The sequence below is a fragment of the Rhinopithecus bieti genome, unplaced genomic scaffold, assembly GCF_001698545.2.
Source record: "Rhinopithecus bieti isolate Rb0 unplaced genomic scaffold, ASM169854v2 scaffold_3610, whole genome shotgun sequence".
Classification (NCBI taxonomy): domain Eukaryota; kingdom Metazoa; phylum Chordata; class Mammalia; order Primates; family Cercopithecidae; genus Rhinopithecus; species Rhinopithecus bieti.
In genome coordinates this window covers 124,373-151,167 of record NW_016804176.1, presented here as the reverse complement: position 1 = coordinate 151,167, position 26,795 = coordinate 124,373, and the positions used below count along the sequence as shown (strand labels likewise).

Below are 26,795 nucleotides of genomic sequence, written 5' to 3'. Positions count from 1 at the left end.
TTATTTTGAAATTCTATAATCTAGTTTTAGCTGTCTTCTTGCTTTGAAAAGTCAAGCTTCTGAATTTCAGAAAACAAAATCCCCAAACCAAACAAATCAAACAAAAATCTCTTTTCTTCTCACAAAACCTTTCTCTTACTTTCATTTCCATACCATATGTTCAACAGTAGTCCATTCAGAAATTCAGTCTATCCCTTGGTTTTCAAATGTGCTCACCCTCCTTTTGTGGGTTTTGCAATGAAGAAAGCTATTAGTGATAATTAAATGGTGGGAGAAGTATCAAATAATTATGGGAGAAGAAAGTAAAAGAAATAGAAAACATTTCATTTAGAATCAAAATCACTAAAGTATCATTTAATATCATTTAGCATCAAACAATTTTATTTTCCTCTGGGCACCTGTCCTTTCTCGCAATTTAAGACCTGTGGGGAGGGGGTTGAGAGTTCTGTGCTATGTCTAATAAGTATCATTTAATATCATTTAGCATCAAACAATTTTATTTTCCTCTGGGCACCCATCCTTTCTCACAATTTAAGACCTGTGGGGAGGGGGTTGAGAGTTCTGTGCTATGTCTAATTCAATTACAGGAAAAGATTGAATCTCTTTTTCCCCACTTCACATCTGCTTCTTCAAGCTTTTTGAAGCTCCTTGTGTGCCATGGACTATTACAAACCCTTCATGAGAATTGGAACAAGGCAGCTTGAGGCCCCGACTTCCATTCTAGGAGAGAAATGGTGTGTATATGCAGAGAGGAGCCACATTTTGATTTAGAGGATTGGACATACTAATATTTAACTTGAAAATCTACTGCAGAATGTTTTAACTTTCCAAAGAATACTCAGCAGAAGTAAGAAACTGTATGTATGGAAGGTGGGGGCGGGGGGGAAGTACAAATCTTCTACCTTGGACTGTGAAGTTTAGGAAGAATTGAAGTTTCCTTTAAGAGAAAAGGCTGATTTCAGTGATGTTAACTAAAAAGAGGGAAGGACTTTGAGGGGGAACCTTTCCATGAAAACCATTACGAGTTTCAAGCAGTAGTATGCCCTTCTTTTCAGTTTTCGTTTGTTAAAGAAAAAATGAAACTTTGACAGCAGTTTTATCATAAAGAGAATGGGCAACTGAACAGGAACTAGTGGGGGTCTGGAAGTCTCTGGAAGTCAGAGGGAAACTAGACAATACAGCCCTGGCCCTGGGTCAGATCAGGCACAGCTGGAGATCTGAGCAGTGACTTGCTCATCCCTGTCAGTGAAGGCCAGTGGAGTCACACTCACATAAGGGGAGGCTCTTGAGCTCCTGAGGCCAAGATCTCTGAGGGATGGGGAGCTGGTGGGTGTGAGAATCACTGAGGAACGAGCAGCGGTGACTCATAATGGGGGGAGGTGAACATTTTGTTCAGTACCTAGAACTCGCTGCTATGATCTAGGTGAGTTTAGCATTACATTCTAAAGAAACAGATTCTGGACAGAGGCATAGTTCCACCTGCTTAGAAGAGAAGAAATTAGATGATAAGCATCCTTTGTGGTGGCTTATAGACAAAGTAAAAGAAAAATAGTAGTAGTAGTAGACAAAGTAGTAGAGTAAATTTTGTTATTAAAACACATATTTCCACATTCATTTTCCTTTTATATTTCTCCCACCATGTAATGGTGGTGAAGGTTTTCTATTGTTGTGACCATTAGAATGGAAATGACACACAGAAATAAAATTCAAATCCTTATTTTTGAATCCTTTATAAAGTCATCTGTAACCTATCGCAGAAGCTACAGTTTTGAAATCGCTGACTTACATTGCTAAAGCTAAGCAGTTAAGAGAAAACCATTTATTTGTATATAGTTATCTTTATATTTCTGAACTTATTTGCAATTTCAAAAGCTTCTATATTCTGATGTGGAGATGTCAAACCACAAATTCTGGAAGAATTCTTTGTTTTAAGAGAAAATTTCCCCACCATGGCAAAAGGAGGTACTGGATTGGAAGGTGGAACTTATGAGGAGAATAAGAGTTCTACGTGCCAGCGTTGGTCTCTGCTCCCATCCTCTCTGGAGATTAAAACTTGTGTGTGTGTGTGTGTGTGTGTGTGTGTGTGTGTGTGTGTGTGTGTTGCAGGGGCCAGCAGGTGCATATGTGATAGATATCTCTGAATATGTTTGAATCTCTGAAAGCTGATGGACCATGTGTCCTAGTTTACATCTGAAACTATAGGAGATAGGGTTATAAGGTTAATAATGTCTCTCTCCATGTCCCTTTTAAAAGATGAAGAAACTCTAAAAAGAGTTACAGGTAACATCACTAATGTCTTCGAGCAGGATTTTTGTTTGTTATGGGGTTCTGTTCTTTGCATTGTAGGATTCTGGGATGCATAGTAACATCCTTGATCTTTCTCTTCACTAGATGCCAATAGCACCCCTCCTCCAAGTTGTGACAACCAAAAATGTCTACAGTCACAGTCGATGCCGCCTTAAGGGCAAGATCACCCCAGGTAAGAACCACTGCCCTAACAGTAGAGTTGGTTAGATCTGTGAACCTAGAAAATCTGAGACAGGTCTCATTTACTTTAGAAAGTTTATTTTGCCAAAGTTGAGGATGCACCCATGACACCGCCTCATGAAGTCCTGACGACATGTGCCCAAGGTGGTCAGAGCACAGCTTGGTTTTATACATATTAGGAAGACATGAGACATCAATCAGTATACGTAAGAAGTACATTGGTTCGGTCTGGAAAGGCAGGACATCTTGAAGCAAGGGCAGAAAGGGGAGGGAGCTTCCAGGTCACAGATGGGTGAGAGAGGAATCCTTGCATTCTTTTGAGTTTCTGATTAACCTTTCCAAAGGAGGCAGTCTGATATGCATCTATCTCAGTGAGCAAAGGGATAATTTTGAATAGAATGGGAGGCAGATTTGCTCTAAGCAGTTTCCAGCTTGAGTTTTCCTTAGTGATTTTGGTGGCCCAAGATATTTTCCTTTCATAGATCATTCCCTTCCATGCTGTGGGGACCAGGATATCAGAAAAAGAGAAAGACATTGAGAATGGAGAAAGGCATGGAAGGGGATGGGGAGAAGAGAAGCTTCCTCTGCCACCATTTTGTCCTAGGGTGAGTCTTTGTTTAGTCTTCAGATTTTTACCAGGATTTTTTTTTCTAGAAGATGCCAAATCCAAGAAATGAATTCACCACCCTAGAAGACTATCTAAATATATGGGAAGGAAGATTTTCTCAAACAACAGAAAATTTGAAAAGGCAACATGTGTGTCTAGCAGCGTGGGGGTTTGTCAGGTTTTAAATAGGGCAGTAGGCAAGTTAGTTTCACTGAATGTGCTCATTAGTGGGCTGCTGGAAAACAGTGTAATAGTCCCAAAGCACAGTCTGAAGTAAGAACAGCAAGCAGCTGCAGCCCCAGACATACAGAAGTGTCCTAGGCATAAAACAATACATTGAAATGCATCTGGCAAAATATTAGCTAATACATTTGAAAAAAAATACCCACCACAGATATTCTAATGGGGAAAGTACACCTGGTGAGTAATGTTGCCAAACAAGCTTACGAGTGTGCAAACAAAATGAATTCTGCAATCTGACACCCAAATAAGAAAAGCCAAATCGATTTTGAGTTGTGAGAATCCTGGAAAAAGCAATAGCTTCATTTGCTAATATAAAAATAATCAACATACATTTGATAGTAACTATTAATAGAACATAATACTTCTAATCAATCTACATAAAAATAACATTGACTCTTCCTTGAAAGAATATGTGGTCCATTGTTTATTGTAGCTTATACCAGTTAGTCCTGAAAGTAAATTACTAAAGGATATTTTAATTCTCAAGGTGTTTTGTATATTGGTTAATTGGGAACAAACCATATTGAAATGAGAAGTAGAGGGATCTACCTACCAGTGAGCTGAAGTCAGATATTTTTTCTGCTATAAGCTGCTTGTGGTTATTTGTACCTGAAGATGGGTAGTGTGCTTTAGGTATCAAGGATATTTCTTTATTTTTTTGCCTTAAACAACAGAAATTTACTTTCTTACAGTTTTGGAGGCTAGAAGTCCCAGATGAAGGTGCCAGCCATTTTGGTTCCTGGTAAGAGCCCTCTTCCTGGCTTGCAGACAGTGCCTTCTTGCTCTGTCCTCACATGGCAGGAAGGGAGAAAGAGATCTTACTACTCTCATCTTCTTATTAGGCCATAGTCTTATCACATTAAGGGACCACTCTTATGACCTCCTTGAACCTTAATTACCTCCTAGGTATTTCTGATGAGAGCACAGGGAAGGTGATCCAAAGGATTGTTAGGGAGCTCAAAAGATCATCCCAGACTGCAGCTGGTAGAAGGTTCTAAAAGGGAGTTGCTTTGGCAGAATGGCAATATTGCTTTGCCATCAGTTAATTTGCTGCTGTTGGTATTTACAGAACTTTGTTTCAAAGCAAAAGTTAAATGGTATCCAGTTAAACTAAAGAGCCTCTGGACAGCAAAAGAAACTAGCAACAGAGTAAACAGACAACCTACAGAATGGGAGAAAATTTTTGCAAACTATGCATCTGTTGAAGGTCTAATATCCAGCATCTATAAGGAACTTAAATTTACAAGAAAAAAAACATTAAAAAGTGGGCAAAGGACATAAACAGATGCTTCTCAAAAGAAGACATACATGTGGCCAACAAGCATATATAAAAAGCTCGATATCACTGATCATTAGAAAATGCAAATCAAATCCACAATGAGATAGCATCTTACACCAGTCAGAAGGGCTATTATTAAAAAGTCAAAAAAACAACAGATGCTGGTGAGATTGTGGAGAAAAAGTAATGCTTATACATTGTTAGTGAGAGTGTAAATTAGTTCAGCCATTGTGGAAGACAGTGTAGTGATTCCTCAAAGATCTAAAGACAGAAATACCATTCCACCCCGCAATCTCATTAATGGGTATATACCCAAAGGAATATAAATCATTCTATTATAAAGATACATGCATATGTATATTCATTGCATCACTGTTCACAATAGCAAAGACATGGAATCAACCTAAATGTCCATCAGTGATGGAGTGGATAAAGAAAATGTGGTACATATACACCATGGAATACTATGCAGCAATAAAAAAGAAAGAAATCATGTCCTTTGCAGGAACATGGATGGAGGCCATTATCCTTAGCAAACTAACACAGAAACAGAAAAATCAAATACTGCACATTCTCACTTAAAAGTGGGAGCTAAATGATGAGAACACATGGACACATAAAGCAGAAAAACACATACTGGGGCCTTTTGGAGGGTGGAGGGTAGGAGGGTGGAGAGGATTAGGAAAAATAACTAATGGATACTAGGTTTAATACCTGTTTGATGAAATAATCTGTACAACAAACCTCCATGACACAACTTTACCTATATAACAAACATGCACTTTTAACCCTGAACTTAAAATAAAAATTATAACTAAATTTGTTTCACAGCTGGTTTTTTCAAGTTACTTGTCTTATTTTAACTTGTTCTCAGAAGATTATAATGTCTGGCATACCAAGCTTCCATTCTGGTGTATCCTCAGGGGTATTATGAGCCAGAGGTCCTGAAAATACTAAATACTAATATTCTATCATCTAATGATTTCTCCATATTCAGAGATGACCATGGTATTGTGACTATAAAATGAAGTCAAGACTACATTGTTACATGAAGATAAAAATGTGAGTACTCCCGACCCTTCTTAGCAAAAGGAGTTTATCCATGTGGTTTTCTGTACCAGGCCTACTGCCTCATCTATGTATTTCTAATGTTAATGATTCCTGTGAGCTGCCAGATTCTAGCCTCAAACATTTGAGTTCTGACAGAACTGAAACGTGCAGACAAGGATTATGTGATTTAAACAACAGGTTAACTTTTTCACTAGACACAGCATTTTCCTTCACTCCGGAGGGTCAAGAATGGCAGGGCATTAGCATTTGTTAAATTTTTTTTGTTGCTTCTGGTTTTCATCTCTTAACACCTTAAAATACATGGAAGCCACAGTAAGAATATCCAGTGATAAGACTTCTGAATTCTACATCAGTATCTCAGTCCCTCAGCTAGATTTGCAACTAGCTGTCTCCTCTTCAATAATATTAAAATTGAAGTAGGTAGTACAGTGTGACGTGAATGTAGAATAGTTTAATAGAAATAATTAAAATAGTCATCCTAATATTTCAATCCAACAGAAGTGTTTTGTAACTCTCTAACTTAGTGCTACATCTTAGGCGGGGTTCCTGAATCTATGACTACTACAATTATGCTATATTAATAAAACCATAGCAATTTGAAAAGAAGTTTCTTAGAGTAGAACAGTACAATTTCATGACTACAAGGAACCCTAGAAGTTATTTATTCTAACTTCTTCATTTTGCACTGAAGAAAAAAGACTAAGAGGAACGGAAAAATTTGTCTATCATACAATGGACTGGGGCTAAAACCTATGCTTCTTTATTTTGGATCCAAAATTGTTCTCCCTATATCATGGTTCTTCCATATAAGACTGTTCTCATCATGTATCACTGCTGGGCTTTATCACTATTGATCGTTAAGGACCTTCTGCAGAAGCAGTACAGCTTAGTGGGTAAGAGTTTGCATCCTGGACTGAGATGGTTTAGAAACGTGGCTCTACTGGCTGTAATTTTTATACAAGTTACTTAACCTGTCCTAGCCTCAGTTTCCTCATCTGTAAAATAGAAGTTATAATCTCATTAAATTTACAGGTCACTATAAGGGTCAAATGAGGCTCTGGCACATATATAAACTCACTGTGTTTCAGAATAAGTCCTCTAACCCTGATTTTGATTATCTCTTTATTTTTTGCCAATAGAATTCAGTAAAGAGATGGTAGGAAGACCAAAATTAATTCTGACTAGCAGACTGGTCCTAAAGTTTTGATTTGTCAAATCCAGATAGGGTGTATACATTGGAAATCTGAATCTTTTCCCAGAGTTTCAGGTAGCATTGATCACAACCATTTCAAGCAGCAAAGCGTCTATCTCAACTTGTGACAATTCAGGGATAGAGATTCAAGACCCCTTTAGGGAAAACCATTTTTAGATTACAAAATCCATCTTCTCCTCAGTTTACCTCAAAAATAAAACATCAAGAAGAGAAGAAAGTCCAGTTCAAATTTACTGAATGCTTATAGGAATATGTAAATATTCCAAAGTGTGTGTCTTAGGTTGGGTTCCCCTAGAAGCAGATGCTGAGACAAACAGTTGAGAGCAAATAGTTTATTTGTGGGGTGATCTCAAAGGGAATCAGTAGGTGAGCAGAAAGTGAGACAGGGAGGAAAAGGAAGTACATTATTAAGCTTGTTATTACTGAGAGCAACTGGAACTCAATCTCTCTGAGGAACTAGGTCTAGGTCACACCTAGATTTATCACATCTGACAGATGAAGAAAATATTACCCTTCAGCTTCAGCCATGCCTAGTGGACAGCTGTGGCCTCAATTCCATGAATCACATTCTTGGGCCAGGTGCTTTCCAGTGGTTAATATTTTTATCCTAAGGCATGCTAGAGTGGGCATCACTGATATTCACTTCAAACTCATTGATCAAGTTCATACCGGCAGCATTCTACTGCAATATCCTGCCTCATGACTTTCTCTCAGCCCATGTATGATACAGACTGGAATTTTCAAGGAGCAGGGAATTTAACTGGATCCCATTTAACTTTTGCTTTGAAACAAAGTTCTGTAACTACCAACAGCAGCAAATTAACTGATGGCAAAGCAATAGTGCCATTCTGCTGAAGGAGCTCCTTTTTACAATCTTCTACCAGTTATGGTCTGGGATGATCTCTTGATTTCCCTAACAATCCTTTGGATCACCTTCCCTGTGCTGTCATTAGAAATACCTAGGAGGTAATTAAGGTTCAAGGAGGTCATAAGAGTGGTGCCTTAATGTGATAAGATATATTTATCTAATGAAATGTTCTTAAAGAAATAGATTATTTTACATCAGAAAATGCCGGGGAGTCAGGCACTGTGGCTCGTGCCTGTAGTTCCAGCATTTTGGGAGGCTAAGGTGAGAGGATTCCTTGAGTCCAGGAGTTCCAGACCAGCCTCGGCAACATGGCAAGACCCAGTCTCTACAAACAATTATAAAATTAGCCGGGTGTAGTGGCACATACCTATAGTCCCAGCTACTTGGGAGACTGAGGTGGGAGGATCCCTTGTGCCTTGAAGGCAGAGGTTTCAGTAAGCCAAGATCACACCACTGTACTTCAGCCTGGGTGGCAGAGTGAGACCCTATCAAAAAAAAAAAGAAAAAAAAAAGAAAAAAAGAAAGTAAAGAAAATAAAATGGAGGGAAAGATGGACCATAGGCCCCTTTTAGCACATAAAGATGCATGTAGCCATGATCACATCATTCTAAACTCATCTCCATTTCTCATTTTACATACTTTTTGGAAATATGGCCTAATATAACCATTTAAAACACAACAGACCATTATCTTTGTGGTGTCTGTTTTTCAGTCAGCACACAGTGATAAGATGTTTATCAAGTTGGTAGAAACACCAATAGTCCAAGACTTGGCTCTCTTTTAAGCATTGTATTCTGTAAAATTTCAGTTGAGGACTAATTATACCTGGGCACAGAGGGTAATATAAATAATATTGAGAGAATAACAATATAAGAAAAGTTAGAATGAATCTAACTCAAAGTTCAGAATAAGTTCAAGCTGTTAGTCTGGCATACGCTTCCACTTGGGACCAGAGTGAAGGGTGGGAAATTTCAAAATTACCCAACATGTTTTCTTATTGTACTTGGAAATATGTCCAGTGCTTTTTTTTTTCTTTTCTTTTCTTTCCTTTTCCATTTATGAAATGAGCCCAATTGCTATGCTTCTGGGATGCCTTCATACAGTTAAGAATTAAAGCACTATCTTGGGCCTTTCTCCTTCTCTACCCACATTTACTAACCTGGTAATTAGAAAAAGACACTAATTAGTAGGTATTGAATTTACATGCATGTCATGACTTGCAATAGTATCTTTGACTTTCTCATTGAAGGTTTTAAAATAAAGGAGGCTTGTAAAAGATGTCTTTTCAATAAGTTTGATAAGACAGTACCAATAACCTACTGTGATGCTGTGAAATATATATTTGGGCTTTGTTCCCTGACATGTAACTCCTGAAAGCATTAGATAAGTGTGTCTTTTGTGTGCTAATGAGAAGATTGGTGGCAGGCATACCCTCTTGGTAGTTTTAGATTGGGGGCTGGTTTCTGGAAAGATCAAGGCATAATTAGAGAATTTGAATTTTTAGCCGCATCCCACAACGTCCAGAAAGGGCAGAGGGGCTAAAAGTTAAGTTGATCACTAATGGCCAATGAATTATTTAATCATGCCTACAGAATGAAGCTTCCACAAAACCCCAAAAGGGCTGGGTTTGAGGGGATTCTGAATAGCTGAACATGAGATCCCTGGAGGGTGGTATGCCTGGAGAAGTCATGGAAGCTCTGCACCCCTTCCCCTGTAGCTCACCCTATTCATCTTTTCTGTCTGCCTGTTCATCTGTATCCTTTGTAATAGCCTTCATATGAACTGGTAGACACAGGTAAGTGTTTCTCTGAGTTCTGTGAGCTGCTGTAGCCAATCAATGGAATGTGAGGAGAGGGTTGTGAGAACTGATTTGTAGTCTGTTGGCCAGAACTTCCAGAGGCTCACACTAGTAACTGGCATCTAAATTGGGGGAGTCTTGGAGACTGTGCCCTCAACCTGTAGGATCTTATGTTATCTCAAGATAGAGAGTGTCAGAATTGAGTTGAATTTCAGGACACTCATCTGGTGTCAGCTACAGAATTGGTTATTGGGGGGATAAATTTCCTTGCACATTTTAGTGACCGAATGTCACAGAAGTAATCTGTGTGGTGAGAATATAATAGAAGAAATTGAGTTTTTGTTTTTTCCTATACAGTATTCTGCAGAGGAAGTTTTGGATAAGAATTATACAGTAAAGCAGTGGCTAATGTATAATCAAAATGATCATTGTAAGGAACCATAGCTGTAGAGGTAAATTAATTTCTCTTTGGGTATATATTTGTTACAGTAGGAATGGTAAACCCAAACTATTTAAAAGTGTGTCTATGAAAGCAGAACACTCTCTTCCATTGGACATTAAAGAGGAGAATTAGGCATAAAGCTGGATCTGGTCAATAATATACTTTGACTGTTTACAGATCAACCATCAGCAAAGCCAAAGAGGGATGTTAGATGTGTTTGGTTGCTTTTGAAGATTGCAGCAGTGAATGGATTACTAGAGGATGTGTTATTAAATATCTGCTAAGTAATCAACTACAAAGTGGTTAAATCCCTTATTTTTATTTTTTTAAATAGAGGCTTTATAAAGCAACGTTTGAAAAAACTATGGCCCATGGGCCACATTCAGTCACCATCTGTTTTCAAAAGTAAAATCTCCTGGGGACTTTTGCCATATTCCTTTACACATTATTTATGGCTGTTTTGTATTACAGTGGCAGAGCTGAGTAGTAATAACAGAGACTAATCACTCCCTAAGCCTAAAATATTTACTCTCTGGTCTTTTACAGAAAAATTTTGCTCACCTCTGCTATAGAAATGTGATTCAATGTTTTGTTTACATGTTTGTTTGCTTTGGGCATAAAATATGCTTGATGCTGGTCTAGAGACCAAGAATACAGGTTTCATTGTCATGTGCACACGTTAATATAACCCTATAATGCTGACTCTTGTCTGCCCTCTTACAAATAATGGTGTTGGCCACAAAAGAGATTGATATACTCAAACCTAGAATACAAATTATTAGGAAATTATGGAGATTATATTGTTTGAGGTTCTAATTTTATAGATGAGGAAAATGAGACCTAGAAAGATTAAAGAGATTTGCCCAAGAGTACTTAGCTCATGGCAGAGGCAAGGCACCATTTTCTTTTCAAAGAAAACCCAGAGAAGGCCCTTCCTCTGAGAACCAGTCCCTTCTGATGAAAGGCAGAGAACATTAATTTTGCTCTGTCAAGAATAGTCTTCCATTCCATGTTGAATAAATTCAGTTACTAAAATACAATGGTTCTCAAACTTTAGTGTGCATGAGAATTACCTAACCTTAGAGGGCTTGTTAAAATGAAAAGTTCTGGGCTTAATCTCTCCTTAAGTGTCTGCTATAGTCAGTCTAGATGAGTTTCAAGAATTTGCATTTCTAGTAAGTTTTGCAGGTGAAACTGGTACTGCTGGTTTAGAGATTACACTAAGACACATTGCTTGAATACAACTGGGACTGATTAATTTCTGTCTTTCTCATGTATAGGCACTTCACTCTGAAGCTGAAACAATCAGTACCTGATCATGGTTTATTAAAACAGTGATCAAGAAATAATTGGAAAAAATCTTCTTCAAGGTGATTCTTTTACAGTATTTCACTGTATCCATTAAAGCAAATAGGAAGAGTAAGAACAAATGAGACTGATTAAGTCTTAGTTATTAAACTATTGGAAGGAAGCAAGGACAGATATAAAGAACAGATAATATAGAAAGTTTTCATTCTGGAGATTTATAGCAACCAACAGTAGAAGGTAGGAGTGTTAGTGAGTGTAAGAGAGCAGGGAGGAGATATTACAAGGTGTCAAGATGTCAATATGTTCTCAGTAATTTTAGGTTCCAGATTCATTAGGTAAGCATAAGAATTTATGTTGTGGGAGATCATCTAGTACTATATTCTCCCTCTTATACACATTCAAGTTAATTTAAAGCATATGTATGTGGATTCACATTAAATAATTATTCCACAAAAATGTACATTAAATAGCTCAATTGGTTTTATGCTCATAAATCCACAAAATCCTCTTATGGTTACAGACTTCTTCTACAACCAGAAAAATGAGGAGCAGAAATTATAGTAAGCACTCAATATCTCACAACAAAACAGTAATAAGAGAAAGAAAAATGCTAAGTTCCCTTTATTCTTACTGAATAAGGCAGACATTAATGGAAGTTAATAAGGAATAGCATTTTATTTTTCTTGGCTAGTTTGTAATTTACCTTGTTTTGCATTTCTTGAGGGAAAAAAGTGTGGGAGAATAATATGTGATCTCCAAAGACTAAATTGAACCAGGCAGTGGTGAGCAAATACTATTCACACCCCACCCTCTCATCAATCATCAGTAAGCATGATTGAAATGGCTTCTTGAAAGAAAAAGTTCTCAAAATTCAAGCCTGGGAAAATTTAAACCTGATGTTTCTCACTTCCTTCCAGCTTCTCCTTTGTCTGTTGCAACACTTGACTTTTCCTCTGCATCTCTGCCCGTGGGTTATTGGACTGCTGGCACTGTGGTCTCCCTGGCTATTACTCCTGGGATTATGAGGTCCAAACTGGGCATGTTTGAAACTGAGCTCAACCCCTTCTCCCCCTTCCTGCCCCCAATTGCTCCCTCTCTGGACTTTTTTATTTCTGTCAAAGTTATCATTGTTCTGTAGTCCCACAAGCTCAAAACCTCAGAGAAAACCCTGCCAATCTTTTCTTCCCTCTTAAGCCTAGCTTGCTCCCAATTCTCTCAATTCCTCTTTTTCAATGTCTTTTACAGTTGTCCCCTTCTCTGTCACTGTTTTCTTTCTTTCTTCCACTCACCCTGCCCACATTCAGCCCTCCTCAGTACATAGTGGATAAGACCATGGTCACGCACCTAGACTTCTGCTGCCATTTCCAGTGCTGCCTAGCTGGGTAGCTTTCATCTCCAAGTCTTGAGCCTCAATTTCATCATTTTTTTTAATGGGAATCATAATACTTGCCCATAAGTTGTTATGAGGATAAAATAACATACACAAAATGCTTAGCACAGTGTTGGACACATGGTGAGTGTCCTCAAATACAGTGAGTATATAAATTATCATTTAAGAGAAGGATATACAATCTAGCTTCAATTTTCATTTGTTCCCATATGTATTTACTTTTGCATATCATTTTGTGTTCAAAATTGCATTTTATTTTCTCAAAGTTTCCTTAATTATATAATCTTTAGGTTTCACAAATTCTGAGTCCACCCTGCTTTTGAGAATGTAAGGGGACCACATTAATAATTATGCTCGGGCAATAATGATAATCTAGGACTGTGCCACGCAGATCAGGATGTATTGCCACTGTTAGGGGAGGCAATCTGCTGTGAGTCCTGAGAGTTGCTCCACATTTTTGCTGAGTATGCCAGGAGTAGAAGCCTCTGACCACTGTTTATCTGACTGTTCTTCAGAGTTTTGTTAGATATCAGACTTCTGGTCACCAGAACTGTGAGACAATAAACTTATTTTGTTTAAACCACTCCGTTTTCTATACTTTGTTACACAGCCCTAGCAAACTAATACATCTACAAAGATTTGCTGAGACAAATGGAGTAGGATGTGATTGTAAAACTGGCTAGGGTCTGAAAGTTACTTCCAACAGAGCTGAGCCAGGTAAGGCAGCTGAGGGCCAGGCAAGGTGAGAGCAGTGAGATGCTGCCAGGGTGAAGTAAGGGGACCCAGATTGGGTCCTCATGCAGCACCTCCACTTACCTCCCTGCTGACACTGGCAAGGAGAGGAATAGGAGGTTCAATCAGGAGATGAAGCCTGAGTTAGCTTCTGGGAAACTTGAAAGTGCAGGTAGCCATTTCCCCATTGCCAAAGGTCTATATTACTCTAAGTGGGTAGAGTCCTCCAGGGTCACTAAAAGGCAAAAAGCTTAATGCCCCCACCCCAACCAGCCTGGGATGGTCTTCAGTTTGCAGACTTTTCCACCCTGACAATGTCTCAGTGTATTGGATTCTCACAGTCAACCAACACCCTTTCTGCTATATCTAAGCCACAGACCAGAACAAATCATGACCCCGTTTTTAAAGAAAGGGAGAGTAAGTTTACTCACACGCCAACAGCTACAGAACATTTGCCAGCTATTTTCTACTTCTGAGGCTTTTCTCTTTGAATTGTGCATTTACAACTGTTTAATGGTTGGCTAAAAGTCTTGTATCAAGTTTAGGTGGGATTTTATTTTAATAAAAGAATTTATTTCAAATTTACCATTTGAAAAGCATCAAGGTCTTCTCTGTTGAGAGCTTATTTTGGTATCTTCATGGTGATGAGGAGGGCAGTCCAGCTTGGTTCAGAAAATAGATCATCTCCTAGGTAACATGAATCAAGATGGTGAATTCTATCTCAGTATGCTTTATCAGACTGAGCTACACTCAACTGGAAGAAAGCACCTAGCAACATGTCTCCTGTAATGACACAGAATTTTGTTTTGTTTTCTGTGTTTCTTTTGAATATTTTGTAAAAAATAAAACAATGCTATTATTTCCTTTTAAAATGTCCACTTAGACCTAGACAAACGAGCACAGCCTTAAAAATCCACTGAATGAAAACTTGATTGGAATCTCTGTCACAGGGTTGCCAGATAAAAAACTAGATACCCAGGTCAATTTGAATTTTAATTAAGTAACAAATAATTTTTTTACTACAAGTATCTCCCAAGTATTGCACAGGGCATATGCATAGTAAAAACATTTGCTGTTATTTACCTGAAATTCAAATTTAACTGGATGTCCTGTATTTTTGTTTGTTCAATCTGGCAACCCTTTTCTGCCAAAGATGGGATTTATTTTCTGTTCCTGTTTTCTGTTCCTCTAATCAAATGAGAAAGTGTTGCTTGGTTTATTTTTTTTTCTTTTCTTAGCAAGGAAGTACTTTGAGTATGTCCTAGAACAATATTTTTCAAGATATTCTCTCTGATAACTAAATTAAATCACCTGAATACTGATTAAAATGCTAATTTATGTGTCTCACCTAAGTAATGCTTAATAATAAGATTCTCAAGCAACCCCAAAAAGTCTTACACACTGTAAATATGAGAAAAAAATGACACCTAGGGCAATGGTCCCCAACCCTTTTGGCACCAGGGACCAGTTTTATAAACAATTTTCCGCAGACTGGTTGGGTGGGGGTATGGTTTGGGGATGATTCAAGCACATCACATGTATTGTGCAATTTATTTCTATTATTATTACATTGTAATACAATAATACAATAATTATACAACTCACCATAATATAGACTCAGTGGGAGCCCTGAGCTTGTTTTCCTGCCACTAGACAGTTCCATCTGGAGGTGCTGGGAGACAGTGACAGATTATCAGGCATTAGATTCCCATAAGGAGTGCACAACCTAGATCCCTCCCATATACAGTTCAAATAGGGTTCGTGCTCCTGTGAGAATCTAATACCACCACTGATCTGACAGACGACAGAGCTCTGGTGGTAATGTGAGCAACAGGGAGCAGCTGTAAATACAGAGGAAGCTTTGCTCACTCACCCACTGTTTGCCTCCTGCTGTCCAGCTCTGTACCAACAGGTAACAGACTGGTACCAGTCCATGGCCTGGGGGTTGGGAACCCCCGACCTAGGGTGTTTGTGCCTCAGTTAAAGCCTGATGTGAGTGTCCTTTCTCACTGCAGCATATTACCTTGAGTAATGGTGGCCTCAACCAGTGGAGACACTGAAGAAATGTTAAGATCCGATAGAACTGAGAGACGATTACATTTTTGTCATGTTATTTATTATTTAAAATGACAGTATTATTGCTTCTCAGCCTTTTGGCTAAGATCAAGTGTAAAATGACAGTATTCATTTCTAAAGCCTTCCTAAAAATTGTCAAAATATATACCTGTATTTAATTAAATCTGTAAAAAAATCCAAGGTATAGTTTTTATCTATCCAAATAATTTGCCCACATGTTTGTTTGTTCATGTGTTCATCCCCAGGTCGAAGCCTACAGAAGAACTGTCATTTGCAATAGTTTTATATTTCTAGGTTTTCAATATACATCATAGGTGCAAATGCTCCTTGGAATTACAAGCAATCCAGAAAGATTTAGCTAATCCAGCTGTTCTATGGTTTAACAAAAATTTATTTTATCAATATGAAATGACGTATAGTTTTTAAAACTCACTCCAGGTACAAATTATTTTTTAAACAAAGTGTTGATCTCTCTAAGTGTGCTGCCTCATTTGGAAGATAATGATAATAGTAGCACTACTTCACAAGTATTGGGGGAATTAACTAAATTATATATGTAAAGACATACATACATGGCAAAAAGCTCAAAAAAATCAGCTGCTATTGTTATTATAAAAAACACCATCTCACTTCTAAAATGGTAAAACTTCTAAAATATAGATAAACAGAGAAGGCTTTTCCAGGAGAGTCCTTTCCTAATTCTGAGTTCTGGGGTTATTGTGGGAGGGCCCTATTTTAAAACCAAAGTACAGTGCTATGGGTGTGATCAAAAGTCATGCCATACATTCTTCCTTCCTTTCCCTGACATCTGTTAGGAATTTAAACTCCTTACCAAATGTATTTTCATGGTGACTCCACTGTGTTGACATGTTACAGGTGGGGCCCCTTTGACATAGTAAACACAAGACAGGCAACAGGTGAGCAATTTTATAAAAAACCTATGTTCAACATCCTCTTTGAGTTGAAGGCCAGTGTGGCTGAAGTGTAATGAATAAGAGAGAAGAGCAGAACTTGAAGCTGGCTAAGAAGTGGCGTATTGGTTTGAAGTGCTTAGGTTTTTTTTTCTTAATATGATGGAGAATCATATGAGGGATTTAGGCAGAAGGCAGACATTATTGGATGTGCTTTTTTGAAAACATTATTCTGGCTGCCGTACTTGCCTCAGGCAAGAAACAACCTCCTCTTCTACTTCTATTTTGTCTTTACTGTTTACAGTTGTCTGTTTTGTTGTTGTTTTTTGGTGTGTGTGTGTATACCTTTTTTGATTAAATGTGAGCTTAATGAAGATGGGGAATTACCTTGTGTATCTTTATAACCCCTATAAGAAGGTATAAAGATGCTTTGTTGCAAGGAGACTTGTAAATAATAGGTAGCCAACAATCATTTTGTGAATGAATGCCTGCATAGACAGATGATTGAAATGACAGGACAAAGCCAAATGTGCCTTTGATACAATCTGTGCAAGTGCATGGGGCTGCCGTAATGAATTAGCACATAGATGGGACCAAAGAAAGCAACCAGTCCAAATTTTTAAAATAGGATGAATGGTGGAAACCCAGGTATGAACACTTTTTCTCCGAGAATGGCAGTTTACACAGAACGTAAGTAGATCCCTCTGCACTGCATTAGGCCAGAGCAGTTTTGTCACAGGGCATTTTGATTTATCCAAAAGAAAAGCATTTGTCAACTTAGTCACTGCTATGTTTGGGAGTCATCACAAGGACATGAGCCAAATTATGACAGTGATATTTCTTAAATGCATGTCATATGAAAAGGAAATTCTTTTACCTGCACAGTATGCATGTTGGACTATTAACTACGGCCAAGCGTTGTTATTAGCTAATTCCGTATTGCTTTTCTGCATTTAGGCCAGAATTATGAGAGCAACACGGAAGAATAATGACATTTTGTATTCTCATATAACCACAATTTTTAAGTGTCCCAAAATATTTCACAGATGTTATTCAAATTTGTGTGGAATGTGTAGCACTGAGAAGTTAAGGCCCAAGGAATCCTGATACTAAGCTAAATTTTTGTTAATCAGGGCAAGTGTGCAAAGGACGTTTCCTACCCTTCTGCTTATACATGTAATGCATTGGACAAAAATTTATCGCCCAAAGTTCCAGTGGGGTATTGAAGGCTGGTCAAGCCAGTAGAAAAATGGGGAGAAACAAATGGGGATGGGGCAAAGACTCTACATTTTCCAGTAAGCTGTCAGGAGGGTTAGCTGTCTGTGGTTGGGCTTTTGGAAGGCCAGGGAACAAAAGATATTTAGCCAGCAAGTGGGGAAAGAATTGGGGTGGGAAGATGTCAGGATGGTAGGAAGCCAAGAGAGGCCTGAGTGCAGAAAAGATGGGTTGAATGGGATGTTTATTGGATGCCTGCTTAAGGCGTTTAACACAAAACTGCTTTCCCATTTTTCCCCAAATATTCAGTAAAATATACATTGCTGAGTGATGCCTTCAAAGAGAATTGATTCCTAGAGATAACTGTGAAGCTGAATGCAGCTTCAAGCAGAGGTGTGTGAAGAACAGATGCTCTCCTGAAGCTGACATATGTTTATGTTTACACACCCAAGTCCAAAAACATGTGCTATGTTTTTTCTAATCTGGGAAAATTCTTGCCAAAACTTCTTGCAATCATTCAGAAGAATAAAGAGCAGCTCCTCATGTCACCCCCGAGAGCTTTATCTAAAGAAAAAACATATATGTTATAAGACGTGTAGAATCCAAAATGGTGATCAATTCTTTGTTGGTATTTTCTTAAAATAATCATTTTTAATGAGAACTTATTTAGAGGTCCCTGTTTATTAAATCAGTCTGTACAGTATCCACTTTTGTAAATTGTTTTTGGAAACATTACTATGCTAAAAAAAAAATACCAATTTGACTTACACTCTTTGGTGAGTGACTGCCTTTTCCCATCTCATCCTTTCATAACCAACACCATTGACAACTTTTTCCATAGGTTATCCTAAAGGGACGTATGCTTGGAAGAGTAAGAGAGAAATAAAGAGATGGAAGAGTAAAGGAGTATAGGAAACTGTTTTGTATCAATTCCCATGGGAATTGGGGTGCTTTATTTTATCCACTCCCCCTGAAGTTTTCTGGTATCTGTCATCCACCCTCACCCAATGAGTCTGCTTTTCTTGTTTATTTTAAAATAAAATTTAAATTAAATATTCAATGAACACCACATACCATAAATCTAAATTTCCTTAAAATTTTCACAAAAATGTGCTCATGTATCCACCACTAAGACCAAGAAATAAAGTATTAGCAGCACCCCAGAAGTCCACTATGACTTTCATAGTCCTTGTAAATTTCCTTCCTTGAAGGGAGTTGACTTCACTTCCAATTTCATATATTACTTTAAAAAATACTTGATATATGAATAGAGTCATACAATATATTAGTCTGCTTGGGTTGCCATAACAGAATACCACAGACTGGGGGGCTTACACAACAGAAATTTATTTTCACACAGTTCTGGAGGCTGGAGATCCAAGCGCTGGCAGGGCTGGTTTCTGGTGAGTGCTCTCTTCCTACCTTGCAGATGACTATTGTTATGGTCTGAATGTTTGTGTCCTGAAAACTCATATGTCAAAATAGAATTTCCAGTGTGATGATATTTTGAGATGTACCTTTGGAGGATGATTAGGTTATGAAGGTGGAGTTCTCACAAATGAAATTAGCGCTCTTATGAGAGGAAAAGGCCAGAATGCTGGCTCACTCTCTGCTATGTGAGGATACAAGGAAAAGTTGGCAGTATGCAGTCCAGAGGAGGACCCTCACTAGAACCTGACCATGCTGGCATCCTGATCTCAGGATTTTGGCATCCAGAATTGTAAGAAATAAATGTTTGTTGTTTAAATCTTCAAATGTGTGGTATTTTATTATAGCAGCCTGAATGAAGACAGTCAACTTCTCAATGTGTCCTCACATGACGTTTACTCTGTGCATGTGCACTCCTGTTATCTTTTCCTTTTCTTACAGGGACACTAGTCTCATTAGATTATGACCATGTAATAACCAAAGTTTTCTTAAACAGAATATAGAAAGCATTAACTATAAAAGGAAAAGATTGGTAAATTGAATTGCATAAAAGTAAGAACTCATACTCAGACACCATTAAAAGAGTGAAAAGACTATGGGAGAAGATATTTTCTATATACATTGTATTAAGTAGGGTTCAACATCTTTTCTGTCCTTTGTTTGCATTTGAATATCTAATTGTCCCAGTGATATTTCTTTTGATTTTAAGTGATTTTACTACGATAGGCCTAGGTAGGTTTTGTTTATATTTATCTTGTTTATTTGCAGCATTTCTTGAATCTGTGGCTTGATGTCTTTCATTAATTTCAGAAAATGTTTGGCCATCATCATCTAATATTGCTTCTACTCATCCTCTCTCTTCTTTTACTAGAACTAAAATCGTGTATTTTAGACCTCTCTGTGTCCTACATGTCTCTTAATAGCTTTCTATATTTGTATCATTTTTTCTTTCTATACTTAAGTTGGGATATAACAAACTGGGATTATATCTTAGTTTGAAAATACTCTCTTCTGCCATGCCTGATCTTCTGTTATAAATTGTCTATTGGGTTATTCTATTTTTTTAGTACTGGTATTTCTATTTAAGTCTTTTTTAAAAAAATAGGTTCTAGTTCTCTACTGAAATTATTCATTGTAGTAATTTTTTCATTGCATATTTTTTTCGTTTTTCTCTTGGTTTTAGATAATTTGTCCTTGTCTTGTTGTGTGCCTGGCAATTGAGTGTATGCTTAACATTGAGTAAGAAAATTGAAGAGATAATTAGAGGTTCTGGATTATATTCTTTTTCTTCTCAGATATTTTCTCTCTCTCTCTCTCTCTCTTTCTCTTTCTTTCTTTCTTTGAGGACAGGGTTTCACTATATTAGCCAGAATGGTCTTGATCTCCTGAACTCGTGATCTGCCCACCTCGGCCTCCCAAAGTGCTGGGATTAGAGGTGTGAGCCTCCGCGTCCAGCCAGAAAAATTAAAAAAAACACTTTTTTTGCTCCTTGAAGAAAGTCAGATGAGGGCAGATCACTTCATCTGTTTTTAATTGAGCCAACAGGGAGGTGGTCAATTTCCTTTATTACTTGGATTTTGTTCTTTAGGAGTCCCAACTGAAAACCTGAAATAATTTATTAGGGTTTTTCCTCCTTAAAAGACTTCAATTTTTTTTTCCTTTTCTATCCCTCAAGACTGCCAAACACTCACCAGCTTCCCAGATTGTTAGTTTCATGTATGAATTGTCAAATGCAGTAGTCCCCCCTTTTCTGTGGTTTTGCCCTTTGCAGTTTCAGTTACCCATGGTCAACCATGGTCTGAAAATATTACATACAATAGGATATTTTGGGAGAGAGAGAGAGAAAGAGAGACATTCATGTAACTTTTATTACAGTATATGGTTATAATTGTTCTATTTTATTATTAGTTACTGTGATGCCAAACCAGGCTCATTCTGCCAGTACATAGCAAGCCAATGCCTGTAATGACAGATTTTGCAAAAGAGAGAGAGTTTATTGGTGAGGCTGCCAAGCAAGGAGATTGGAGAAGAGGTCTCAAATCCACCTCCCTGAAAATAGGACTTGAAGACACTTAGGGGACAAAAAATGGGGCAGGGGGAAAGGTAAGAAAATCAAAGTTGTGCAAGTGTAATCAAGCTACGTGGTTCTTCACATGTAGCTTGATTACACTTGCAGAACCCTGATGCTTGTTCAAAAAATGGTGGCATTATCATAATATTAGAGTGGGCTTCTGGACCTTCTGATGTCCAAAGGTTACTCCTCAGGCACCTCAACAAACCATTTGGCAGGTCAGTGGTTTCAACTAATTTGAACTGAATAGGAGCAGCCCTCAAAATCCTGAAAGCTTTAATCAACCACTACCATACATATATGTCAGAGATGTTATCTCAAAGAAGCTAGTGGGAATTTAGTTATATATTGTTTGGCTATGTGACCTTTAGCTGTAACTTTTAAGATCAACTAGAAGTAAGCAATTAAAAACAGGCAAGTTGGGTTAAGTTGGACAGGCTTAATCAGGCTAGCACTTTGGTTTCAATTGTTAATCTCTCACTGTGCCTAATTTATAATAAAATTTTATCATAGGTAAATATGTATAGGAAAAAATCATAGTATGTTTAGAGTTCAGTACTACCTGTGGTTTCAGGCATCCACTGAGAGCATATCTCCATTGAATAGGGGGAAAATACTCCACCTGGAAAACAAGAGCAGAGCTCTTCTTCTCTTCTGTGTTGCACTTGTTTCTCTGAACATCTTTCTGGAATCATGGTCTTTCAAGTCTTTAATGCCTTCAAGCAAATTTCCTTAAAAACATTTTATTTAGATTTATAGTTGTTCTCATTGGGAGACTTGATATAAAATGAGATAACTCACTAATAGCCAGAAGTGGAAGCCTTTTTCCTGTCCTTTTAGTTAGTACCCTTCAGCTCTGTGTAAGACTTTCCTTTTCCTCCCTCCTCCCAGTTATCTCTTTTATCATATCCTCAGGATATATACAACTAGTTCAGAGGAACCACCTTTGCCTTCTACTTTGCTTTGAACTACTTAGGAATCTGCATATGTATTTCAACTCAGACAGTGCTGTCCCTCAAGCCTCACCCCTGCCTGGGCCTGAGAAAAGGATCCTTACAACTAGTGATCACTTTTTATAGGTGAAAGCATTTTGGCAGAGTCCTATGACTGATGTAGTAAAACAGTTATTAAAGGCAACTGATCCTGTCCAGGCACTAATAACTCCTAGAAACATAGAAACAAAAAATAATTTAAAATACTGGTTTTATGGTTTTCTTCAAGAGTTTAGAAATTCATCTCCACTTATGTGACCTATATTAAGGCTATTTAATGAATTTCATTTTTTCTTCCTCAGCTCCATTATGAATTGTAATAGGCTTTCTCCAATGGTCTTCTATGAAGAGTCACTGGGGAATTATAAGATATGGGAATACATGAAAGATGGAATCTTTTTTTTTTAGTTCAGAGTTAGAAAAATAAACTTATTATGAAAATACAGGAATTGATGTTCATAGGGTAAATCAACTTTTCCTCTTGCCATTTACTATAAGGCCAAAGAATGATAAATCACTTTCTGCTGAAGAAGGTGAGTGTCTGATGATACATTTGAGTATGGTTAAGTGTTGAAAAAAATTAAGAAACTGTCCAGGACAAAGTCATTGGAATAACTGGTGATAAAAATACACTCAAACTTCACTAGGCATTTATTTAAATGATTCAAGAGTATCTCATGGAAAACACATGGTAGCTAGATACGTACAAATGAAAAAGACACAGCCACTGGTAGGTATGTCACCTGAAGCAGAGGGCAGTAGAGAAATGGTGTGGTTTCTCCCCTCGTCCAACCTTCCAATCTCCTGCCACAGCCTCTAAGTGGCCAAACTTAACTGGAAGGTAAGAGAGTCTGGGGAAGAGAGTATATAATAGTCATAGTATATAATAATATTGGAACAAGGAGAGTGCAGAGAACAGATTTGAGGATAAAGATGCAATGACATATATTTCCATTAAAAGAAAAAAAACCATGAATTTATTGTAAGACAAATAAGTGGCGATAGTTTGGAAAATGCTATTTGAAAATACTATTTAAGTGACAAAGTCTGAAGAAAGGTCTTGTGACCTTTAAAAATTTCTTCAGACTGTAAAAATAGATAAACTAGGAGTAGATACCTACAGTAATGGTCTTTCTCCATAATCACATGTGTGTTGACATATGTTTATATTATTAAGGCTTACAATATGGACTTCTATAAACTTTTATATAATTGCCCTACTTAATCAGGTATTTCATAACCTTTCAAAGAACATTTTCCATTGCTTAGCACATCATGTTCAACTCATTTTTTGTGAATGAATTTTACTGTCTTTTTTCTCTTAAGACAGCAAATCTTCCTGGTTTGTATTTACTGTGGGGAGAAAGTGTCCTGTGGCAGAAACATATTAAATAAGAATAAAATTTAGCTGGTTTTCAGTTACTGCTTAATGGCTCTCAGCTACTTTTTTTAACTGTAAAGTGCTCTGACACATCAAAAAAATTCTAATCAGACAAAGTTTCCTCTTTTGTAGGATGCAGTGGAAAATAATTCCAGAAATTGTTATTCCAGTTTTTATTCTACTCAGAGTATAATTGGATAATCAAAAGTCCATCATGTCTCCCTTTAGTCTTAGGATGCCAAGATATTGTAATATTGTATCCTTATATTTTATCAAGATATATTATCACAAATAAACATGATCCCATATTCTGCTTTAAAACCAGTGTCAGCATATCAATAATCAAACAACCCAACTCTTATAGCAGTATAGAAAGGAAAGGAAAAATCTTTGAAATTAAAGCTAGGAGAGGTTCCTCATGAGATTGCTAAAGTTCTGCCCCACTTGAACATTCTCTATGATTTTATAATGTGTTTTTCATGTGGCCGATGACAACAAAGTGCAGGACTTACAGTGAGACTAAGCCACTTCTTCCTTCTTTTATCTGAGGCTGTCATTTGATTCCTGAAAAAAACTGCATTAAATAACTTTTCAAGCCAGGCACGGTGGCTCATGCCTGTAATCCCAACACTTTGGGAGGCTGAGGAGGGCGGATCATGAGGTCAGGAGTTCGAGACCAGCCTGGCCAACATAGTGAAACCCCATCTCTACTAAAAGTACAAAAAATTAGCTGGGCGTGGTGGTGGTGGGCACGTGTAATTCCAGATACTCGGGAGGCTGAGGCAGGAGAATCGCTTGAACCTGGGAGGCGGATGTTGTAGTGAGTCAAGATCGCACCATTGCACTCCAACTTGGGCAACAGAGTGAGACTCCGTCTCAAAACAAAAAAAAGAAAAAACAAAAAACAAACAAAGAACTTTTTGAGCCAAGATAGTGTTTACTGCGTAGGATAGCCTTCTGGGACACTACTATTGACAAGGAGGTTTAAAATTAAGGGGGAGGCATTTAGTTTAGCTTTATTAAATCTACAGTAGTGGTGAGATATCTGGGATGAATCAAAGAGACCTCTATAACAGCACAATTCAATGCTGTTGGATATGTGCTCTCCAATATGGCAGATATCAGTCATAGGTTTCTATTGAGGGCTTGAAATATAGCTAGAGTGGGGAATTTAATTTTATAAACTTATAGTTTATTTAAATTTAAATAGCCCCACGAGAACAATGGCAGCCTGTATTAGTTTCCCATTGTTGCTATAACAAATCACTATGGATGCAGTGGCTCAAAACAACACATATTTTTATCTTACAGTTCTGAGGTCAGAAGTCCAAAATAAGTCCTATAATGCTATAATCAAGGTGTTGGCAGAGCTGTGTTCTTTTTAGAGACTTCAGGGATAATCTGTTCAGCTTCTGGAGACTGCCCGCATTCCTTGGCTCATGGCCACATCACTGCAATGTCTGATTTCATTGTCCCAATTATTTTTCTCTGATTCTAATTCTCCTGCCTCTTTTTTTTTTTTTCCTTTGTAAGGACACTTTTGATTACAATAGGCCCTTCTGAATAATCCAGAATAATTTCTCCCTCATCTCAAGGTCCTTAATCACATCTGCAAAGTCCCTTTTGCCATGTAACCTAATGTAGTCACAGATTCTGAGGATTAAGATGTAGACATCTTTGTAGGGGAGGATGTCTACTATACTCCTGTAGTAGACAATATGACTCTAGAGAGAAGTCAGGAACTGGGGAGGTAGAAAAATATCTGGAAGACACGAAGGTACAGAGAGATATGTCAGAGACTCCTGGTTACAGGGATAGAAATTATTATGTTAGCACTGTGAGAGGGTTATGAGAACCAACAGTAATCGTGATGGAGGAGGAATTTGTGATCTGAGAATCAGGCCCAGAGATGCACTTTAAAACAAAGTCAATAATATTTGCCTACTATCAAATTATCTGAAAATTGTGTGATGTTAGGTCAGACCAGATTCCTTACCAAAATTTCTGTACTCGATGATTTCCATCTAGTCAACTTTGCCAATTGGAGCAGGCTATCATGGATTATTCGTTAGCAGAAAGATGAGTGACTCTAAAGAAGTGGATTGGAATTTTACAAAGATGCTTCTTAGGCTTCCAACGAATTCCTGAACCCTTCAAAATAAGTGCTTATTGCAATGTTGTTTCTGTTGCTTCAAACATTTAAATGTTTCTGTATTGGACTTGCCTTTCAATCAGGCTTGCAAGAAATAACATCATTTTTATTATTTCATTCTAAAGTGTCATTTCTAACTAACTTATTATCATGTACTGTGATAAATCACCTTATTAATCATACTTGGCTTGTAATCATTTTGGTTATTTTCCTAAAAATAAATTCATCCTCAAAGAATGAATATTTTCTGATACTCAAGATATAAAAATGTGCCACATCCTTGTTAAGTGACTCAAAAGAGGAGTTTCATAATTATTTTGATCAATGAGAATATAACTTAAGATGCCTCTTGAATATCCTTGAGTATCTTGAATATTCTAAAGCCATTATTAAGAGAGAAATAATATGAGTTGAACCAAAATTTTTGGTGCATGGACTACAAATAATCAGTACTATTAGGATCAGATCTTGTATTCATTTCAATGGGACAATTTGATATAATAACCATGTACTGAGTACTCTATGTGCTGAAGATATAAAAATGCACAAGATACAATTGCTGTCTGCCCTCTTGTTATCTCATAGTCCAGTAATGGACATAAACAACAAAGTTTTAACTCTGAAAGCTTATAGGACCTGAAGTGTTTCTTCCAGTTATAAATCTCTACTAAATGCCATACCACTATTAGTTTTCATGTCTTTAGCATTTTACAATTTACAGTAGCTTCATGTGCCTCCTAAGGTGTTATCACACTGTACATGAAGAATCCAAGACCTAGGAAAAGGAGGGGATTGCTGACCATCCCTTGGGCAGTAAAGGAGGAGAATTACTACCTGTATTCAATCTACTCATAACAAATATTGGGCCTCTATTCTGCAGTATTGCTACCCAAGTTAGAAAGGGATAAATGGCAGAGGTTAGGATTATGGGAGAGGTTAGGATTATTATTGGAGTCCAGAGGAAGAAGGGCAGACTTGCCTGGGAGAAACAGAGAGGGTATCATAGCTGAGCATAGAATAGTGATTAGGAACTGGGGCTGATAATAGGTAGAAATTTAGCTTGAACAAAGCCTCTAGGATGGTCCTCCCCGACTCTAGTCTCATTATCTCTACTTTTTTTTTTTTTTTTTT

The 26,795-nt window shown here is 37.5% G+C and overlaps 1 pseudogene across 1 annotated transcript in view; it reads left to right on the top strand.

Moving 5' to 3' along the window:
* The first annotated feature begins 17,096 nt into the window (after window positions 1-17,096).
* LOC108526374 (succinate dehydrogenase cytochrome b560 subunit, mitochondrial pseudogene) overlaps window positions 17,097-26,795 on the top strand; it is a 29,840-nt pseudogene continuing 20,141 nt past the window's right edge. Inside the window, exon 1 of the transcript XR_001884506.1 lies at window positions 17,097-17,115. The product of XR_001884506.1 is annotated as a succinate dehydrogenase cytochrome b560 subunit, mitochondrial pseudogene (transcript). The remainder of the gene's footprint in view (window positions 17,116-26,795) is intronic.